General features: G+C 50.9%; 1 long non-coding RNA gene across 2 annotated transcripts; it reads right to left on the minus strand.

Moving 5' to 3' along the window:
• Positions 1 to 4,075: 4,075 nt before the first annotated feature.
• On the minus strand, positions 4,076 to 16,407 carry LOC144235160 (uncharacterized). 2 transcript variants are annotated; one of them, XR_013336158.1, is made up of 3 exons: positions 16,329 to 16,407; positions 4,942 to 5,068; positions 4,076 to 4,183 (listed from the first exon to the last, which is right to left on the minus strand). It is a non-coding gene; the product is annotated as an uncharacterized LOC144235160 (long non-coding RNA). The 2 variants fall into 2 exon arrangements; XR_013336157.1 differs by lacking the exon at positions 16,329 to 16,407 and adding an exon at positions 10,775 to 10,829.
• Between the last annotated feature and the right edge of the window lie 4,491 nt (positions 16,408 to 20,898).

Consider the following 20,898-nt stretch of genomic DNA (forward strand, 5'->3'; position numbering starts at 1 on the left):
TGGCAGGGAAGCCAAGACTGCTTGGGTCCTGGCCACACCCTGATGGGGACACCTGGCCTGTGGCTCTGGTCTGCACGCCGCCCCTCCCCATTTCCACTCCATGACTCCACTCGAGCTCTGCCAACTGGAAGGAGCTTTGTGCTGTGGAAGAACACTGTGTCTGACCCTGCCCTGCCTCATACCCTACAAGCCACCTGTCACCTCCCAAGGCACCAGCCTTCGTTTCTGTGAAATGGGAATAACAATAATCACCCACCCTTCCCAGAGGCTGAAGGCTTGTTTTGAAAAGAGAAAAAAAGGGGCACCTGGCTGGCTCAGCTGGTTAAGCCAGACATCAGCTCGGGTTAGGATCTCACCATTAGTGAGTTTGAGCCGTTTTGGCTCTCTGCTGTCAGCACAGAACCCATTTCAGATCGTCTGTTGTGTCTCCCCTGCCCGCTCTTCCCCTGCTCCCACTCACTCTCTTTCTCCGAAAAAATAAAAGAAACACTAAAAAAAAAAAAGAAAAGAAAAGAGGAAAATATGTTAAAATGTGCATTTTGTGCAGTGTTACTCAAATCAGACATTATTGGGGCGCCTGGGTGGCTCAGTTGGTTAGGCGTCTGATTTCACCTCAGGCCATGATCTCACGGTTGGTGGGTTTGAGCCCTATGTCAGGCTCTCTGCTGTCAGACAGGTCCTCTGTACCCCCTCTCTCTGCCCCTCCCCTGCTTGTGCACTCTCTCTCTTTGTCAAAAGTAAATAAATATTTAAAAAATAATTACTGAGAAGCCTGGTAAAATTTTGTTTTATAATCTTAAAACAGGAGTTTTATTTAAATAAAAATTATTTTAGAATACATGATTACGGCATAAAGTATAAAGAATTTCAGAAAAGACTATGACCGTGATAGTCATCCTTTATCTCAGCATCTAGAGAAAACTAATACGCTGGTATCCTATATTCTCCAGTCTTTTTCCCATACAGGTATGCATAGTTGTTGCTTTAATTTAATATCAAAAGCATTTGGGGGGGGTAGTAAGTATATCACCACTGCTAATGATTATCAGTCCAAATCATTTGGGCTGATAATGATTTTTCCAACGGTGTGTGACTAGTGGTAAACTAATTAGAGACTATAACCAATCTCTTCTGCTAGATTATTTCCACGGTTTCCCAGTTCTAACATTTTTGCACACATCTATGGTTGTTTTCATAGCAATGGACTTGCTAGATCAAAGGTCTGCACGGGTACAAATATGTTACCAATAGGGCCTGTTGGATTTTCCGTTGAAAACTAGTTCCCGCATACCCCACAGCCCGCCCCGTTTCCTCCAGAGGAACCGGTAAGGGACTCCGAAAGTCCCGCCCTGTGTCGGGAGGAGGTATTGAATCATGAGGCATGAAGGGGGCTAACCTACACGTCTCGGCCTTGGGACCCCGCATGCCGTCACTCCGCGCCCCCACCCCCCACCCCAGCGGCCCCAGGGCTGGGCCTCCCCGGGGATGAATTTACAAAGAGTCCCCAGCGGGTGCCAGGGGCGCATTTCCATGCAAAGCACTCGGCCACTGCCAAGGTGCGGGCACAGCGGGGGCGGCGCCGCGAGGGGGAAGGGGGCTGAGAGCGCGGCCACTTCAAAGGTCCCCATTTGGGGCGGGCAGAGGAAGGGGCTGGGCTCCGAGGCCCACAAAGGGAAGCCTCCTAGGGCTGCCCCTTCCCCGCCCGGCAGGCAAGGGGCGTGCGTGGAGGAGCAGGCGTGCAGGCTCCGCGCAGGTGGGGACGCCCTCCTCGCCCAGCCTCGGGGGACACCCTCCAAGGCCTCGACTCAGCCCCACTCAGGACCCCGATCTGCAGACTCTCAAGGCCCTTGGCCTGAGCGAGCTGCACAAGACCAGCCAAACCCAGAACAAAAGTAACACCCTGAGCTTTTCCACTGTGCAGAATTCCCCCAGCCTCGGCTTTCGCTTTTTGGGTTAGGAGCGGGTGTCTTGAAAGAAATGATAAGTTAAGATTTGAGTCTGAAAGGATTAAAATTCTCTCCCTCCCTACCCCCCAGTTCCAGTATTACTGCAGAGTTAGCAAGTTAAGGCCCGTGGCTGATGGGATACTGGACAGAGCATGGCCTGGCCTGGACCTCATGCCCCCAGAATGGGGCTCCGGCTCGGAGATCCACTCTACCCCCTCCCCCTCTGTGGTTAGGTCTGTTCCAGGGTAACCCCTGCACAGGCCGCAGAGCTTGCCCTAGGGCCCCTTTCACATCTGAGGTTGTGCAGAAGTTCTTGCTGTGGGACTCAGACCCCCACAGCTGCAGGGGTGCAGAAAGAGCCTCAAACAGCTAGTAGCTGGCCCTACCGCCTTGCCCCTATGGGATTGAGTGGACTGAGCCCATTGTGCAGACACCTTCTAAGTATTCGTTTAAGTTCATTACTCATGCTTCAACGAGGCTCTGTTAGGCACCCACTATGTGCCAAGTGCTGGGAGACAACCATGAACAAACCAGAGAAGATATTCAAAATTTTAGACATAACCCCCAGGGCACCTGGGTGGCTCAGTTGGTTAAGCATCTGACTCTTGTTTTCGGCTCAGGTTGTGATCTCAAGCCCCGTGTCAGGCTCTGTGCTGACACAGTGGAGACTGCTAGGGATTCTCTCCCTCTCTCTACTCCTCCCCCACTCATTCTCTCTCTCTCTCTCTTTTTCTCTCTCCCCCCCCCCCCTTCTCTCTGCCAAGAGAGAGAGAGGCACAAAGGCACACCAGCCTGCCTCAAACAACATTTCTGTACTGGATTAGAATTGGATCCAAACTTTGCCCCACCAGAGAGGGGCCTGGAACAGCTCTCCTGAGCTCTAAAGGAGCTCCCATCCCTCCTACCAGATTTGTGGCATAGAGCCTGGGGCTTCTTCCCTCCTGCCTTCTGGTAACCGCAACAGACAAAGAAGCCAGGAATCCAGTGGAAGCTTCTTTCTAACGATCAAGGTTGCTAAGTTCATGGACAACATCCCAGGGGTCAAAGGGCAAGGAGACTGGTGGACTACAGGGCATCCAAACTCAGCTCTGGGCAGAGGCACAGGACAAATGCCCTTTGAGGTCTGACTCTGAGCCTGCAGCTTGACCATCTGCAGGTGCAGAAGTCTTCCTCCTAAAGCCACCATGAAGGCCCAGGAAGGAGGGATGGTGTTAGTTTCAAGGGTCAGGGCTCCAATTTCCCTCACCGCCACCCGGTGATGCTTCCCCCCAAACCCCAGAGTGACCTCATGCAGTGCAGCATGGAACAAAGAGTACTTTAGTGTCTCAAACCTCAAGGCCTTTAGAAGATCCTCCCTGAGATGTGGTCTCCTGTCCTTTCTATTGTGAAAATCCCAGAGCATGTCCCCACCAGCCTCAGCCTTTCGTTAGCTTCCAGAGGGGAGAAGGGTGTAGAGATGCAGGGTGGGGGGTGGTGCCCAGAAAGGGCTGGCTTGCAGACTGTGTCTAGAGATAAGAGGCTCTGGGCTTCCAGACCCAGCCAGAACATCTGTGGGGACAGCCTTGCTAGACAGACCTCTGGACCTCATCCCAGTACCCTGAAGGGCCCTGCCTCCCAGCGGGACGCCAGTTAGAACACTCACCTCTCAGCAGAGTGAGAAGCCCAGAGGGAATTCCCCCTGAACAGGGTTTCCCAAGGGCGGTATGACTCTTTAAGCAAGGGAAGCAGAGCAGCCAACACCCTGAAGGCAGTGATTCTCCAAATAAATTCCTGACCCAGCAACCTCACCTGGGAACTAGTTAGAAATGCATATTCTCAGGCCCAGACCTCCCAACCCAGAAACTCCAAAAGTCTGGCTCCGCAGCTGGTAGCTTAGAAAGCTTTCCAGGTGATACTTGTGTATAATAAATTTTGAGCATCACTGTTCTGCAGTGGGGAAGGCAAATCATTTCACCTTTTACTTGAATACCTCCCCTAACAGTCATCTCATCATCAACCAAGACAGCTATCCTCGAGTTGAGCTAGGCTTAGGGTCATATACAAGGATGTTTGCCACAGTGTTGCTTGTGATGGTGACAATCTGGAAACACTATAAATAAATACTCACCAGTGAGAGACTAGTTCGTTAACCTATGGGAATACACACTTGGGAAGACTGTGCTATCCTTATAAAAGAATGAGGTGGGTTTACATACGATGATGTGCAATGATACTGTTACAAAGATCTTCAAGATGCACTGTTGAGTGGAAAAAGAATTTGCTAAATAATATGCAGAACTCAGGCTTATGTTTAAAAAAAAGTATACCAAACAACCTATCTTTACAACTGTATACATACACATGAAAATGCTTTGATAAGACTAGAAGAAGACCCACCCAGCAGGTAACTGCCAAGTAGGGAGAGCCTTCTCTTTAACCATATATCCTCCCACCTCCACTGTCTGTATTATTTACATCAGTAAAAGTCCATTTTAAAGAATGAATGAATAAAAACTTTGAGGGGCACCTGGTTGGCTCCATCGGTAGAGCATGTGATTTTTGATCTCAGGGTTGTGAGTTCAAGCCCCACATTGGGGCATAGAGCTTACTTAAAAAAAAAGGTTTTTTTAACTTTGAAATTAAATCCAATTTGAAAAAGGAAGTCAAACCGAGAAGCAAGCATGCTGGGGTGGGGGTGTCCTAGAACCTGAAATCAGGCACAGAACCTGGGTGGGAGTCAGGTGCCGGAGTTCTGACACCAGCTCAGGAACGCCAGGTCATTCTGAGAAGAGACAAGTGCTGCGTAGGGCGAGTGGGAGGCAGGGGATTTTGTTGCCTGAGGGGTTGCTGGTCAAGCCAAGTCAATTTCACCTAGAAGGTGATTGTAGCAGCCTTACCCCCTCCTCTCCTGTCCCCCCAAACCCACCTCGATCACTCAGTGGTAGGAGGACTGCTAGTTCCCTTTTCCGAAGAGGACTTGGAATTTAAAAAGAAATTAGGGAAGAACGATGCTTACCCCACCCTGCAAGCCATTAATGTGCTGATGGAGGGAACTCCAAGCAGGTAAGCGGAGATCTGCTATTTGATCATTCTCACATAAGCTATGAAGACATCCACCAAGAAGCCTTGTTTTCCATGCAAACCTAAATAGAGCAAACAGAACAGTCATGGGTGTTGTGGTGACTATCCCCAGAGGCCAGACCTAGGTCCTTGCTCTCTTCTCCAGACCGCCTGTAATCTTGCTCAACAGTACAACTCCTCCAGCTTTCTGTCGTTTCAACAGACCTCAGGACCTTTACACACACTGGGCCCTTGACCTGCAGGGCTCTCTCCCCAGACTCCCATTCACCAAGAAAACTCCCATGCAGACTTTAGATCTATTCTGAATGGTCACTTCTTGGGAAGTCCTTCCTGAGTCCCCCAGACCAGGTCATTTCATTTCCTGCTGAGATCAGCCCTCATTTTAGTCTTTTTTTTCCTTTTTTTTTTTTTTTTTTTTGGTGAGCTCTACACCCAGTGTGGGGCTGGAACTCATGATCCCAAGCTCAAGAGTCTCATGTTCTACTGACTAAACCAGCCAAGCACCCCAGACTCACAAAACCCTATGAGGCAGGTACTCCCCCTTGTACAGATGAGAAAACTGAGGAGAGCGAGGCCTCCCTTTTGCCTTCACAAGTCCCGTACAGCTGAGGATGGGAGTGCCTGTTTCTCCAGGTTTCTCTGGAAATACTTTCTTTGGAGTTTGGCAAAAATGGAACGTCTCAGTGTTCCAGCCTTGACCACAGGTCAGATGGCCAGCTAATGCTGGAGAAGGGCATAAAAGGCATTCACTAAGTCCGCAGAAATTCCCCTGGAAAGAGACCTTTCCCCTTTGGCCCTGCCCCCTAATGATCAGTGCCACAGGTTTTCCTTACAGAGGAAGCTGCATCAGGGAGTCTGGAGAGCAGGAGAGAGGTAGGGAGCTGCTGTCACATGCCAGCTGTTTCCAGACCTGTCAGATCCCCTGAGATTACAAAAGTTACAAAGACACACAGCACACAGCGTCCAACCCCCCATTCTGTGCTACACACCTCCTTGACGAGACAGGGCCAGGCTGGCCTGCAGACACAGGGCCAAATCAGAGCCCTGCCCTCAGAGGCCAGAGATATACATGGGTGGCACATGCAAAACCGAGCTGTATTCACATGTACAGGAGGGAAATCAACTCTAGCCCTCCCTTGGGAAAGGCAAAGGACTAGCGGAGTGGAGCAGGGCATTTAGCTCCAGGGTGAGAGCTTTTGCAGCGGAACGTCCAGGACAGGCAGGGACCTACTCAGAGCATGATGCAAAGCCCCAGGGGGCCAGGCCCACTGAGGCATGCTTAGGGAACCCCCCATGAAGTGGCAGGGTGTCCTGAGCACACAGAGATCACTCTGGGAGCAAAGATGAGTCCTGAGAGATGGGAGGCCACCTTGGACCTTGCAGGCCACAGCAAGGAGTTGAAATTTACCACACGGGGTGTGCAAGGATAGTAAGCAAAGAAGGTCCATTTGTGATGTGGTCCCTCAAGCATTTGGGAAGGATGGCTCTGGCCACTGTGTGGTCTGTGGGTGGAATGGGGCCAGGAAAGACAGAGAAGAGAGTGACAGCAACAGGCGAAGGGGGCCAGGGATCTAGATTGAAACCCTCATGGAAAGGTTGGGGAGGAGGAGACAGATTTTGGAAACACCAAGGAAGACGGACTTAGCGTCCACCTGAGGTAGGGAATGAGGGAACAGAAAGCCAGAAAGCTGCCAGCAGTGCGTCTGGCCCAGGTGAGCAGGTAGAGGTATGATTTGCTGGCCCAGGAACCTAGAAGGAGCTGCATTTGTTGGGGGACCTATTACATCTCAGTCTAGATCAGCTGAAGGCCCACTGTGTGCCTAACTAGACGTTCCCTTTGTTTACAAAGCCATAGATGAACTAGGTCATTTTATCCTAGACTTTCCCAGGTGAGGAGGTCCTGGCCAAGGCATCTGCTGCTGGGGCCCCAAGGGCCACTGGCACCGCAGACTTTCACCCCAAGAAACCCACTCCACATGAGAGCCCAGAGGCCAGAATAGAAAGAGAGAAATAAAGGCTGTTGTTGACATGAGAGGAAAAACCAGGCTTCCTGTTTGAACTCGGGCAGGTACTGGAAGCTGTGAGTAATGTCGAATCTTGGCCTGCTCCGAAGGCGGTCTGCGGTGGGGGCTTCTCACACTCGCTGTAAAGAGTGGCTTTGAATCACTCACTTGCAGGAGACCTGGGGCCCGGCCAAGGCAGGCTGGGTGTAAGGACTGCTGCATCCACACGGGCAGCCCACAAGGGAGGCAACATCAGCTTGCACTGCTTGCTGTGGTCAGTTGTCCTCCGTAAGGACCCAACACCAAGTGCTGAGGGCTTCTCACATCTCGGTCCCCAGTGGCCTTGGTTCCTGCCAGCCAGACCATTCCCAGGCCCCTGGAGGCTGGGATGGACCTGAGGTTGGACCAGTGCAAGATGCCATGGGGCCTGGGGATCATTCTGGACCAGGAAAACTGGCCTGCACTGCACCAACTGCCCAAGGGACCTGGGGCAGAGTCCTTGGCCTCTCCCACCCCCAGGACCCTGTCTGCAAAGGAACCTCATATGGAAGTAAAATCTGCAAGCCATCTACAGAGGGAAAATACCAGACACTGGGCAAATGCCTTTTGTCATTTGAGCCTCGCAACAGCATTCCTGGGGCACAGACAAGCAAATCTTTCTATTCTAAAATGTACATATTTTTCAGTGTTGATTAGGTATAACTGAGGTATAGATATTTAAAGTATAGGATTCATTTCTCACATGTTTACACTCATGCAATCGTTACCACAATCAACATAAGGAACCCTCCCATCTCCCTCCAAGTTTCCCATGTCTCTTTGTAATCCATTCCTCCCTCCTTTCATGCTGGTCCCAAACAACCTGTCCTGCTTGCTGACAATATAGATTCCTTTACATTTCCTACAGTTTTATACAAATCCACTCATACAGCATGTACTCTCTTTTGTCTGCATTTTCTCATTCAATAGAAATGTTGTGAGATTTACCCACATTGTTGTCTGTATCAATACTTAACTCCTTAAAAAAATTTTTTTGATGTTTATTTATTTTTGAGAGATACAGAGACAGAGCATGAGTCGGGGAGGGGCAGGGAGAGAGGGAGACACAGAATCTGAAACAGGCTCCAGGCTCTGAGCTGCCAGCACAGAGCCTGACACAGGGCTCAAACCCCTGAGCAATGAGATCATGATCTGAGCTGAAGTCGGATGCTTAACCGACTGAGCCACCCAGGTGCTCCTGCTTCACTCCTTTTTATTGCTGAGTAGGATCCCATTGTATGGATGTACCTCAATTTGTTTATCCACTCACTGATAGACATTTGTGTTGTTTCCAGTTTCTAGCTGTTACAAAATAAATTGCTATAAGCATTTGAGTATAAGTTATTGTGTGCATATGTTTTCACTTCTCTTTCACTTCTCTTGTAAAAGTGGTTTTACAGTCCCATCAACAGTACAGTGGATTCACATCCTCAGCAACACCCAATATGGTTAGTGTTGGGGTGTGTGTGTGTTTCAGCCGTTCTGATGGATATGGTAGTGGTATCTCACTGTGGTTATAATTTGCATTTCCCTGGTGACTAATGATGCTGAGCATTTTTTCATGTGCTTACCAGCTGTTTGTATATTTTCTTTTGTGAAGGGCCTTTATAAACCTTAACATCTTTGAAACTGAGATGCATCTTACGGTTGATGGCCTACTATACTTTAAATGATAGTGAGCATTCCTTTCTTGTTGGGATACAAAATATGGTGTACCTTATGATAGATGGAGCCTTAGGTTGATAAAATACACAAAGCCACTTGCCCTGGGTCACACAATAGATGTGGGACAGAATGTCTAACCTTGACCCCATGCTTTTAAACAGCCCATTATTCTACCCAGTTAGAAGAATCAGGACCAAGTGTGTGGTCAGTGTGAGAAAAACAAAATGGGTTATGCACTGCACTACTATGCTGTAAGTGCTAGGCCCCAGAGCCCCGGAACATTCAGTGGCCTGGCTTTGTGGGACCCACTGGAAGGAGATGCGGCCCCCAGGTGTAGGCCCCAGCTGGCCTTGGCGCCTCTCTGCACACCAATTCTTCACTATCTGAGTCTTCACCTGGCAAGGGTTTACCAAGACTAACAATGTACCAGGCAGGTGTGTAGAGTAGATGGCACCAAACAGGATGTAGCCTCTGACCTGCAGGACTCAGGGTCCAGAGAGGGAGTCAAGAGAGACCCATGGAACACACATTCTGCAGAGACTGCAGTGCTAACATGGACAGGTAGTCCCCCAGGTGCCTTGTGAATGGGAGGAAATCAGTGTTGTATGGTACCTAAGGATCCTGGTGGGTCTTTTAGGTCATAAGATTCAATTCCCGGCTCCAGCCCTTATCAGCTATGTGGCCTCAGGCTTAACCTTCTGAACCTCAGTTTCCTCCTCTGCAAAATAAGGGATACATGATGTGACAGTGGGTATTTCTATTCCTTTTACAAATAAATAAACAGGATTCGATAAGAAAATGCATGTAGGGTGCTTGGCTCAGTGGAGGGCTCTTTGCTCAAGGCTTTAAGGATAGCTGGGAATTCAAAAGCAAAGAGAAATGAAGGCATCCCCAGAGGCGGAACCTGTTTGAACCAAGGCAGAGCGTATGGACACATAGGAAAGGGACTGAGGTGGAAAGAGTCAGATGGAGCTGTGATTCCTCTGCCTCCACCTTGGAAAGACCCTTCCACGTGCCCCGGAGAGCATGTCCTGAAATGCTGCCAGGTGTTTGGTGCGCAGCTGAGGGCCTCGCAGTAGAGCTGCCCACTGCAAGGAGGCTCAATGGGCCAGGCACTCAAAGGCAGATGCAGAAACACTGGCCTGCATCTCAGCTCCTCCAGGGATCCCTTACCGGAGTGCTGCCCACGAGACGGTGTAGAAATCCCCACACAGTTGCTCAGGTGCCGGCTGGCCACAGGCTTGCCAGACTTCCTATGGATACCCACTTAATCTTTTGGCACTTCAATGTCTCCATCTCTCAAATGGTGATATGAAAATATGGCATGCCCACCTGCCCGCCACACAGGGCTGTGGCTGAGATCAAATGAGCTGCTGAAAGACATGTGAAAGTGCCTCGAAGCAGGGAAGATGCTGTGCTTATGCAAATCCAGGGCAAGTCACCGAATCATATCGCCAATTGCCATGCCACAGGGCAGGGACCCTAGAGAGCTTTTCCTAGGATACTTGTACTTTCCTGACCAGGAAAGTGAGGTCCAGAGCGGTAAAGTAACTCACCTGATGTCACACAGCTAGTAAGCCAGATTCAAGCCTCAGTTTGACCCAAGCCAGGCTGAATGCCTCTGGCTCCCAAGCCAGCTGTCTCTGTGATCCCTGGGGTCCCCGGGCACAAGGTAAAGTTAAAAGTGAAGTTGAGATGGGGTGCCTGGGTGGCCCAGTCAGTGAAGTATCCAACTTAACTCACGTCATGATCTTACAGTTTGTGAGTACGAGCCTGGCATCAGGCTCTCTGCTGTAAGCACTGAGCCCTTCATATCCTCGGTCCTCCTCTCTCTCTCTGCCCCTCCCCTGCTCTCTCTCTCTAAAATAAAAATAAACATTAAAAAAATAAAAATAAAAATGAAGCTGAGAGCCAAGATGGTCTCTCCTAAAAGACTTGGGAAATCACTGGTGCCATGCAAAGTTTAGAGGTCTTTGCAGCCACATTTATGGGGCCTCCACTGAAAAGCTCCTCCTTTGGTCTTGGTGTATTTTCTGCAGTTGCTTCCCCAGTCGCTCTTACCTCATCTATAAAATGGGTATAGTATGACACTTATTGGGGTTTGTGTTGGCCGCCATGTTGATATCAACCTTCTCCATCTGGAGAGGAGATAAGGGATGTGAAGTTGCTTTGAAAAACCAACCAAGGCTTACCCAACACAAGGGTCTGTTTCTATTGTGATGTAATGACTCCAGGTGTGGGCAGCCCTTGGTAGATGCCAAATATTGATAAACTAACAGAAGAAGTCAAATTGAATGGCAGGAGATGCCGTGGCTGACGAATCCAGAACCTCAGGACCTCCCTGGGAGCACGCAGACATTCGCAAACCCTCCGGGCCACTTAACATCAGCCTCCCGGAATCTTTGCAGTTAAGGAAAATTGATGGGCATAACTGTTCAGATTCTTGGCAACTTTTGTGGAGGGAATAGCTCTTTCTAGGACTTGCCCCCTGCCCAATTTCTCCTCTCATAAAACCCTCTTCTGATCAGTGCCTGTTTTTCTTCTTCCCTCTCTTCCCAACTTCCACCCTTCCTCCATCCCTTTCTTTCTTTCTTTCTTTCTTTCTTTCTTTCTTTCTTTCTTTCTTTCTTTCTTTCTTTCTTTCTTTCTTTCTTTCTTTCTTTCTGCATCATCTCCAACACATGCAGCAGAGAGAAAAATTCAGAGTCAGCACATTCCTATCCTACTTCTCATAAGTTCGGGCACCTGATTTTCCCTTGTGACGTGCATCCTAATGGTGAGCACGAGGTACAGTGAGTGGTTTTGAAGACAGCTCCTTATCATGGAGCGTTATCTGAGCCATCAAAGTACACTTTAAGAAAAAAAGCAGTTTCACCATCAAACTCGAAGGTTTGACTGTTAAAAGGAAGAGCCGGGACAAAGCGACCACAGCTTTTATCGCACATTTACGAGGGCGGCATGCGGTGGGAATACTATATATTTTGGGCCCGCTGCTGAGAATACCTCCATGGGCTTTGAACAAAAAACAAACCATGCTATGGAAATTGCCGGTAATTGTCTTTACCTACAGTTTCAGAGGGCGCACACCCGGCCTTGCGGTTGTGGGCGCCGTTTCATGCTGGGGTTCGCGTCCCCAGCTCTGCTTGGCACAAAGAGAGTGGAACAGATCAGGGCCTCAGATCTGTGCGCACCTGTGGTCGCTGCAAGGAGGCGAGGCGGACTGCCGCTAGATAAGGCAACAATGGAAAGTTTCTCACCTGAAAGGTCTGAGGAAGAGCCGGGAGGCCTGGGTGGCTTGGGGGGAGTCATCTGCCCCCAGAAACAAGGAAGAGGAGGAAGCCAGCCCCCAGAGCCCAGACCCCTCCCCCCCAGAACCGCCCCCCGCCACACACAGAATTTATTTTCTTACATGGTTTCTCAACACCGACATTGAGGGATTCCTTTTACCTTTGAAAGGCAATAGCTACCTTCATCTATCAATAGTCCTCCTTGAAGAAAATAAACAGAGTGAAGAGAGAACTTTGAAGATCAGAGATTTGTTTTTCAAAAAGCATGCATGCTCTATAGATCTGCCTTTCATTCACAGGGCAGGTACTCCAGGGTGTCCCTCAGAGAGAGCTGATATTGTCACGGCCGGCCTGCTGCCAGAGGCTACTGGGAGGCCATCCACAGAGGCCCGCTGGCCCATTTACTCAGCCTGCAGGCAGTCCTAGAATGGCCGGAGACCACACAGAAGGGGCCCCGCAACTCCTGAGCTTCCGGGCTCTCTGAGGATCAGGAAGCCGCCCTGGCCTGAGACCCCTTGGGTGCCAAGGAAGGCCTGGGCCTGAGCCAGTTTGGGTGGGACACTGGGGAGGGGGCTAATCACAGGCACCAGGACCCTTGGAGAAAAGAGTATTGGAGAGAAGAGGCAACCTGGGTAAGGCAGCAAGGGCCAAGTTCCGTCATTTCATTCACTCTGCTTTTGTTTTCTTAACCTTTTTTTTTTATCGTGAGAGATAACACATTCAGAAAAGGATGCAAAACATGCACGAACAGCATAAGGAATTGGGGTGAACTCTCCACTAGCACCTCCAGGATCAAGAGCTAGCAGGTGGCCTGCCCCGGGAATCATGCCCCCTGCCCTGCCCGACCCCGTCCCCTCTCTCCTACCAAAGCTCACCATTTTATCCCAGATTTGAGGGCAAACCCTTCCAACTTTCCTTTTACCCCCTGAGCTTACTTCCTCTAACACTGGAGAAGAATTAGTTTTTGCCTGGTTTTGAACTTTATATGAATGGAATCAATCATACCCATTCTTTCAGTTTGTCTCGTTTGACACCACGTGTTCGAGACCCATACGCATTGTTGTACGCAGCTGGGGCCCCTCATCGTCGCTGCAGCCTGCCACCTGGCCTGCTTTGGTGCGCTGACTCTCCATCTGTGAGAAGCAGTGCATGTGGGAGCCCAGAGCCCTCACTCCCTTGAACTAGCCTGTGGCGCCAGCCTATTGGGAATTTGCCCAGACTCGGTTGGCTCCAGCTGGCTTCGCTCGGTGGGGACAGGCAAGGACAAAGAGCAGTGTGCTCCCACCTTCCTTCGCAGAGCTTCGCGTGGGGGCACACCGGAGGCTGTGAGGACTCATGACAGAGGCTCGCCCCAGCCTCGGCACCGATGCCGGGCAAGGGCAGCGACCCACGGCTGGCCTGCCACCTCTGAATCCCAGCTGGGCCCTGGAAACCCACAATAAACCGAAGCACATCCCAAATGAGAAGCAGGTGGCTTCCTGGGACCAGATTTCTTAACATTCCATCCTTTTGGTTTACCCCTTCTCCAATGTGGTTCCCATTTGAAGGAGTCTGAGCCTTTGGAGCCCAGAACCCATATGAAAAATGATATAAATTATAGCTCAGCATCCCAGCCTGGCTGTTTGGGAGTTTGGCATAAACATTAAGGAAGGGCCACCCTGATTATAAGGTAGAGGCACTGGGGAGGGTGGGGAGGGCTGGGCAGCCCCCCAGCATGCCTTTCTCTGTTCCCCTCTCAGTGCAGGGGCTTACCCAGTTCACCTCTCCCAGTCGCCTTCGAAAATGAGGTTCAGTAGGAGCTGGTGATGCAGGCTCTGAAGGGCTGGGAGCATGGGCAGGTGGCCTCCCGTCTCCTGCCCTGCTGTGCCCTCCCTCCCCAAATACCCCACATTCAGGCCCAGCTAGTTTCTACCTCCCAGCCTTTGCCCACGCGGCCCTCCTACCTGCCCAAGTTTAACCTTTCCCATGCCCTGTGAGCTATTCTCATTCTCCATGGACTATTCCTGGACATTTCACGCAGAGACCCACCGACGTCCTGCTCCCAAATGCCTGGCATCCCTCCTCCCCCTCCTCTGAACCACACCAATTAGCTCTGATTGCAGAATACATGCATTGTTCTCTAACAGTTTCATGTGTGCACGTCCTCAATCCGCAGATGGGAGTGGGGTGGGCGGTGGACATTGGCCAAGCCTCTGCTCCTCTCTGGGCCTCAGTGTTCCCAATTCTGAAGGGAGGAGATGGAGCCAGAGGCCTCACAGCCCCCTGCCCACCCCCCTCAACTGTATGGCCTGGTGGCTCTGGTCTCCAGGACAACTGGCTACGTGATGATGGACCATATCCTCTCACCCTCAGCCTCCACCCTCAGCCTCTGCCAGGAAACCCACTCCCACCTAGCCTCGGCTGAGGTGGGAGCCCTGGGCCTCCACCCCCAGCCCCACCCCCTGCCACTGAAAGGCAGCGCTGGGGCAAACATCCTAAACCACCGAGTACTTCTAAAAATACGGTGTTTTTGTCAGAGAGCAACCTTCCACTTCCTTCAGACTTTGATCCCCATGCAACCCACAGAGGAGAAGACACACTTACAATAACAGTTTTCAGCTTTCATCTTCCTTTGGGGGCTACCTCACAAGGGCTTTGAACCCCCAACTGGATGGTGGTACCCCGTGGTCCTTCTGAGCATGCTCCGATGCATCTGCCCTTGGCTGGGGGATGGGAGGCTAACGCATCTGCTCCCTGGGTGGGTCTGTGCTCTGGGAGAAAAGTCCAGGACAGAGAGGCTGCCGGGGCACAAACTGGCCAGGGAAGCTTATACAAGTTTATAAGGCCCTTCACTATCTAAAATCTAGAGAGAAAATTAATGCTAGGACAGGGTGGAATAAATAAGGGCTCAAGTACAGACACGGGGTGGGAAAAAAAGAATGGAGGGGTTGACGCTAGCTAGCACAGTGCTCGGACAGAAGTAGGCACTCAGTAAATATTTGTTAGACTTTCAATGAATGTTTCTGACCAGTGAGATCAGGAAAGCTCATCTCCCAGTCTTGCACCCTGGGGCTTGGAAAGATGCTGATAGGTGGGGATGGAGAAGTAAGGATTTCCTGGCTAGGAACAGACTGGGCGAAGGCTCGGCCACATACTGAACAAGCGAAGTGCAAATTCGCACCATATTTGGCTGAAACAGAGCTATGAAAATGCTTCCACTAACTCTGTAGTCACGTGAGCAGTTGCTACCCTGCAGAAAACACAGGTACAGGCAGAAAGAAGAGGATAAAATGAAAGAATGGTGGCAAAAACGTGCATCTATGAGCACCAAGTATATGGCAGGCACTGTTCAGTTCTAAGCACTGAACGGGCAGGTCTTTGCAATAGACCGGTACTGTCCTAATCCCCATTCAGTTTTCCTTCAGGGAAACAGCCCCAGAGAGAAAAAGTCCTTTGGCCCCAGGTCAGCAACAAAGCTGGATTTGAAGTCAGGCAGCCCACCTCCTGATTGATAAGGCTGAGCTCGAGGCCTCAGTGATTCCGGCTGATTCTGTGCTTACTGACCAAGATCCTAGCCTTCCTGCTCCATCAAGCGGGCAGTGAATGACCCCAGTGCCCATTTACTCCTGCCTCCTAGAGGCCACTCTCTCTCTGCTTCTGACTTTATTTTGGCCCCCCCACCAACCTCTGCACTAAGTGCACCTGTTAGTTACCAACACCAGGTGAGGAAACCGAAGTTCAGAGAAGTTTACTCACACGGCAAGTGACAGACAGAGTGGGGATTTGAACTCAGATTCCTCTGACTCCAAATTCTGTGTCCCCAACTTCTCTGAAGACTCTCTGGGTTTCACCCCCTGCCTGGGAATTCCAGACTGTGAGTAATTCAAACATGTCTGAAAAAGTCAAAATCACTATAATTTCCTAAAGACTTTAATGGAGGCCGAACGTCTCACTTCAAAACAAAGAATTTATCAGCAAAACTGCCACGGAGGCCTCTGAGTCAGTGTCTTGGGCTTCTCTCTGTTTTGGAGGGGGAGCTGTGCGTAGAAGTTCCAACAGTGGGGGCAGGCTCAGAAAACCAGCTTTGGGATTTGCCCCCCACGTGCTGCTCAACCCCTGGGAAACGTCCTGAGCTTTCCGGCTCCGTGTCCTCATCTAGATGTGCAGGTCTCTCGGGGCGATCTCCAGCACAGACTCTAGACCTCATAGCTCTGCCTGTTCCCCTCGCCGATCTCCCTTGTCCCCCGCCCCCAACCCAGAACAAACAGAGGTGCTGTACTAACAGCACGGATGGTCTCTTCAGGACATTCACTACCAGGCCTTAGGTTATCAGGGATTTTCATTCTTACCTTCTTTCCTGTTTGCAGCCTTTGCCTCTTCTCAGGGACCAGCAGAATTGCTGGAATTTCCCTGTCGGATGGTTTCCAGATTTGACCAGGTTTTGCCAGAGACACCTGCAGCAAAGGCTTCTTTCAAGCTCCTGCGCAATCATCCTTCCAGGGGATAAAGGTGATTTATGGATTCCTTATCCTGAGTCATAAATCTACCTGTGAACTGCCATCTTTGGGAATGGCAGCTGCCCTGGCCCCTGGCAAACCTGATGGCACATGTGAGTCATCGAAGCACAGGTGCACCTCACTGGATTGTGCTGCAAAGTTAGATGTAAATGGAACCTGCTTCAAATCCCCTGGGGGAAGCCATTCACTCTATGGCGGGTAAGATCACCGCCTAGTCTTCATCAGGCTGGATTTACCAGGACTACTGAGGAAGGTGTATGCCATGACAACACGTGTGCATGGGTGTGTGTCCCCTGTGAACAGTACCCACAGAACCACCATCACCCTGCGTGTGTGTGTACACCACAGGAAACAGGCCAGGCCGAGGGACTCCAGGCTGGGCCGGGTGGGTGCTACACAAGGCAGAGTTGAGAATCCCATCTAGTCCCGGGCCCTACAGACCTGTAATCGCCCAGAGGGCCTGACCAGGTCTCCCGGATATGACTTCCGAGTTTCCAAAGTCATCCAAAGGAAGCGTTCCAGAATTCCCACTAATGTCCTTCCTATCAGGCTCAGAGCAGTAGGGTGGGCAGGAGAGAATGGGCCTCCATACAAGGCAAAGACCTGCACACACACAGTTCTGGGTGGAGTAGGGGTGAGGGCGTTCTTACCGCTGCTCCAAGAGGGATAGAACCCTCCAGAGAGGGATAGAAAGTGGCCACAGCAGCCCCTCTCCTGCTGGCCATCCCCTATTCTGGGAAACGCTGTGGGAAACATGCCCTACCTGGAATCCCCTACCTCCTTTGAGTAACTGTTACTTTGCTATTTCCGAAGCTCCGGGCCCACTGAGGTGCCCTATTGATGAGCGCCATGTGATCCCAGACCACTGGGGCCAGTGGAGCCGTGGGTAGGCTATGGCTGCCTTGCTGCTTGGTTTAAAACTTTTTTTTAATGTTTATTCATTTTTGAGAGACAGAGAGAGACAGAGCATGAGCGGGGTTGGGGCAGAGAGAGGGAGACAGAGAATTCAAAGCAGACAGAGCCTGATGCAGGGCTCGAACTCCCTGACCACGAGATCATGACCTGAGCCAAAGTCGGATGCTTAACAGACTGAGCCACCCAGGCAGCCTTCTGCTGGGGACAACTTCATCCCAAGAAGCACAACTCATCTGCATCAGGAGCTCTTGGACCCTCCTTGCAGGGGCTCAGGGATGCAAGTCCCAGTCTGCTCTGGGCCTTGACCTCCAAAATGCCTACCTGGGCAAAAGGAGCAGAGCACCTGACATACACCTTGCCTGCTTCTCTTTTCTCATCATGGTCCAAACAGCTGAGACACTGGAACAATGATAGAGCTTCTCCTAGTCCAGCCTCCGTGGTCAAAGCCATAGGATTGAAAAGACACGAAATGGGGGTCCCCTCTGCCCTCCCCACAGAGAGGCCATGTCCCCACACTCTAAGGCCAGTGAACAGAGTGGGAAGGAGCTGTCCCAGGCTTCATAGCTGCCACATCCGGGGTAGTGGACACAGGGATGGGGCCTCTCAAGGCCTCTGCTGGGTTCCTGGCCAGGCCTGGAAGGGCTGTGACAACCCAGAGAAATGTTCAATTTTAACCAAGAGCTCTGGCGTTTCCTACACACAGGTGCAGGAACCAGGGGGAGCTCCATTTGGGAGCCCTCGTTTCTCTTGGAGTCTAGCCCCTTCCCCAGCATTTCAAAAGCATTCAGTAGGGGCACCTGGGTGGCTTAGTTGGTTAGGCGTCCGACTTTCGCTTAGGTCATGATCTCGTGGTTCGTGGGTTTGAGCCCCGCATCGGTCTCTGTGCTGACTGCCAGAGCCTGTAGCCTGTTTCAGTCTGTGACTCCCTCTCTCTCTGACCCTCCCCTGCTCACGCTGTCTCTCTCTCTCTCTCTAGAAATAAATAAAACATTAAAAAAAAAGCATTCAGTAGATGTGCCATATAACAACGTACCGTAGTAAAAAATATATATATATGTATATATGTATATACTGTAGTCAAATACATTTGGAAAATTTGAGCTTAAATAGAACCAAATGAGTTTCTTCTGACAGAGCTTTTATTTAACGTGCTCATATGCATCTCAAAGGGGTGCCAGGGTGGCTCAGTCAGTTGAGCATCACTTCGGCTCAGGTCATGATCTCATGTCTCCTGAGTTCAAGCCCCACGTTGGGCTCTGTGCTGACAGCTGGGAGCCTGGAGCCTGCTTCAGATTCTGTAGTGAGCCTCTCTCACTGCTCCTCTCTCGTTTGCACTCTGTCTCTCTCAAAAATAAATAAATATTAAACATTAAAAAAATTTTTTTTTTAATCTAAGAGTAGGAGTAGGCTGTTTCCAGGACTGCTTCTGACCTTCATGGACTTTATCACAAGACTAGGGTTTGTTGAAATCACAAGGGGACCAGCTTCTGTCCCTAATGCAGCTAATCCGCTCCCACTGTCCCAGGTCCCCAGGGAGCTGGGAGAAGCTGATGAGGCACAGGGACCAGAACTGTGCTGTTCTGAATGGTAGCCACTAGCCACGTGCAGCTCTTTACACTTCAACTGATTAAAATTAAACTTAATTTGGGGCGCCTGTGTGGCTCAGTCGGTTGGGCGTCCGACTTCGGCTCAGGTCATGATCTCACAGTCTGTGAGTTTGAGCCCCGTGTCGGGCTCTGGGCTGACAGCTCAGAGCCTAGAGCCTGCTTTGGATTCTGTGTCTCCATCTCTCTCTGCCCCTCGCCTGCTCACTTTCTGTCTCTCTCAAAAATAAATAAACATTAAAAAAATTTTTTTAAAAATAAATAAATTAAATTAAATTAAACTTAATTTAAAACGCACCCCTGCAGGCACACCAGCCCCATTTTAAGTGATCAGAAGGCACATGCGGCTGGTGGCTACCATACTGGATGGCACAGAGACCTCTTCCATCACTGCAGACATTTCTATAGGACAGTGATGATGAGAGTCTCAGAGAGCCCAAGACATAAGCCCAGAACCACACACTAATTCTAAGAAAGAGCCAGAGCAGCTCTGGCCTTTCTCCCCTGGCAGGGAATCTAACCACCAGCCTTCCTTGAGCCCTAAGCAGGCATTGGGCACCAGCTACTGAGTCAGACTCTACCCAGGTGGAACAGAGGCTTTTCACTGGGACTTCAGTGAGGGGCATGCTTCCTCTCTCCTGGGCCTGACTCCCACACTCCGGTTCCTTCCCTTCCAGGCCCAGGGTGCCCTCACTCTCCATGCCAGGTGACAAGGCACCTAAAATATTACCTCTGCCCCAGGTCTACAGCTTGACTAAGCAGTGCTAGCTTTGGGATTTGAGGCAGGTTCCAGAAGCTGCCTCTGCCAACGCTCTTAATGTTATGAAATCCTTAGTCTGGGGGCTGGGCAGGGGTGTGGAAGGGGCGTGGGAGGGGTTTGTGGGCCATTTGTCTCTTTTATCCAGGCCATCAAGGATACTCTGTTTTCATTGCCATAGCCTTCCACATCCCCTCACCCCTCCATGCTGGCTACTTGGGAAACACAGAGAAGGGGTCTGGCTTCCCTATGGAATCCCACACCCTTTGCTGCCCAGGCAGGCTAGGTGGCTGGGGAGGCGGTCAAGGGTTAGCACCTAGCAAGGCAGTGAAAAACTCCTGCCTGTTGCTCCCTCTGCACATCTGGCAGCAGCCCCAGGCACTGCTGGGCTTCTGCTGAGGGATACCCTGGACCCTAGGACTGGACAAGCTGTCCCTGCTTGTCAGCTCTCTGTGGACTTGGGCCACACACAAGGCCCAGAGCAGCAGTCAGATCTACTCAGGTCTCCCCAGGCCCTTTCTGTCTGTTCTCAGATCTGAAGCTTTCCCTAAGGCTTCCGCCCTGCCCCAGGAAAAAGGATCGTGGGCGCTCCCTTCCAGGTGAACCAGCGAGGCCGGGAAGCTAATCTCTGCAGGAAGCCAAACACACAACAACATAGACACTCCATGTGTCTGTCCTGTTCTGCCCAGATGTAGGTCAGTGCCCCCGTGAATATAAACTTGCCCTGCCTGGAAATAGGTGGCCAGGAAGCGATACGTCCTGCCCAGTAATGAGAACTCAGAGACCAGTTCTAGCTGCCCATAGCTTGCTCTGCTTGGGCTCAACAGGGCCACCGTTAACTCCAGGGGGCACCATTGACATTACAGCCCACATAAATGCACTCCTGGAATTGCGCCTCACACAGCAGCTCAGAACCAGGCTTGCTGTCTGTACTGCACGATGGCTGATGTGACCTTCCTCCCTAGGAGGGGCTGTTTCAATCTGGAGTCAGGGCCGGAGCAGGCAGTCCCAGGGCCTCCTCTCAGGGCCTCATCCAGTTCCTTAGTGGGCCTTTAGCAGAGGCCTTGAGCAGAGGATGAGGATCAGGGCACAGGCAGGGCTCAGGCCATGTGGCTCTTTCTCTAAA

This window comes from Crocuta crocuta, unplaced genomic scaffold (assembly GCF_008692635.1).
Source record: "Crocuta crocuta isolate KB4526 unplaced genomic scaffold, BGI_CrCroc_1.0 scaffold64, whole genome shotgun sequence".
Classification (NCBI taxonomy): Eukaryota; Metazoa; Chordata; class Mammalia; order Carnivora; family Hyaenidae; genus Crocuta; species Crocuta crocuta.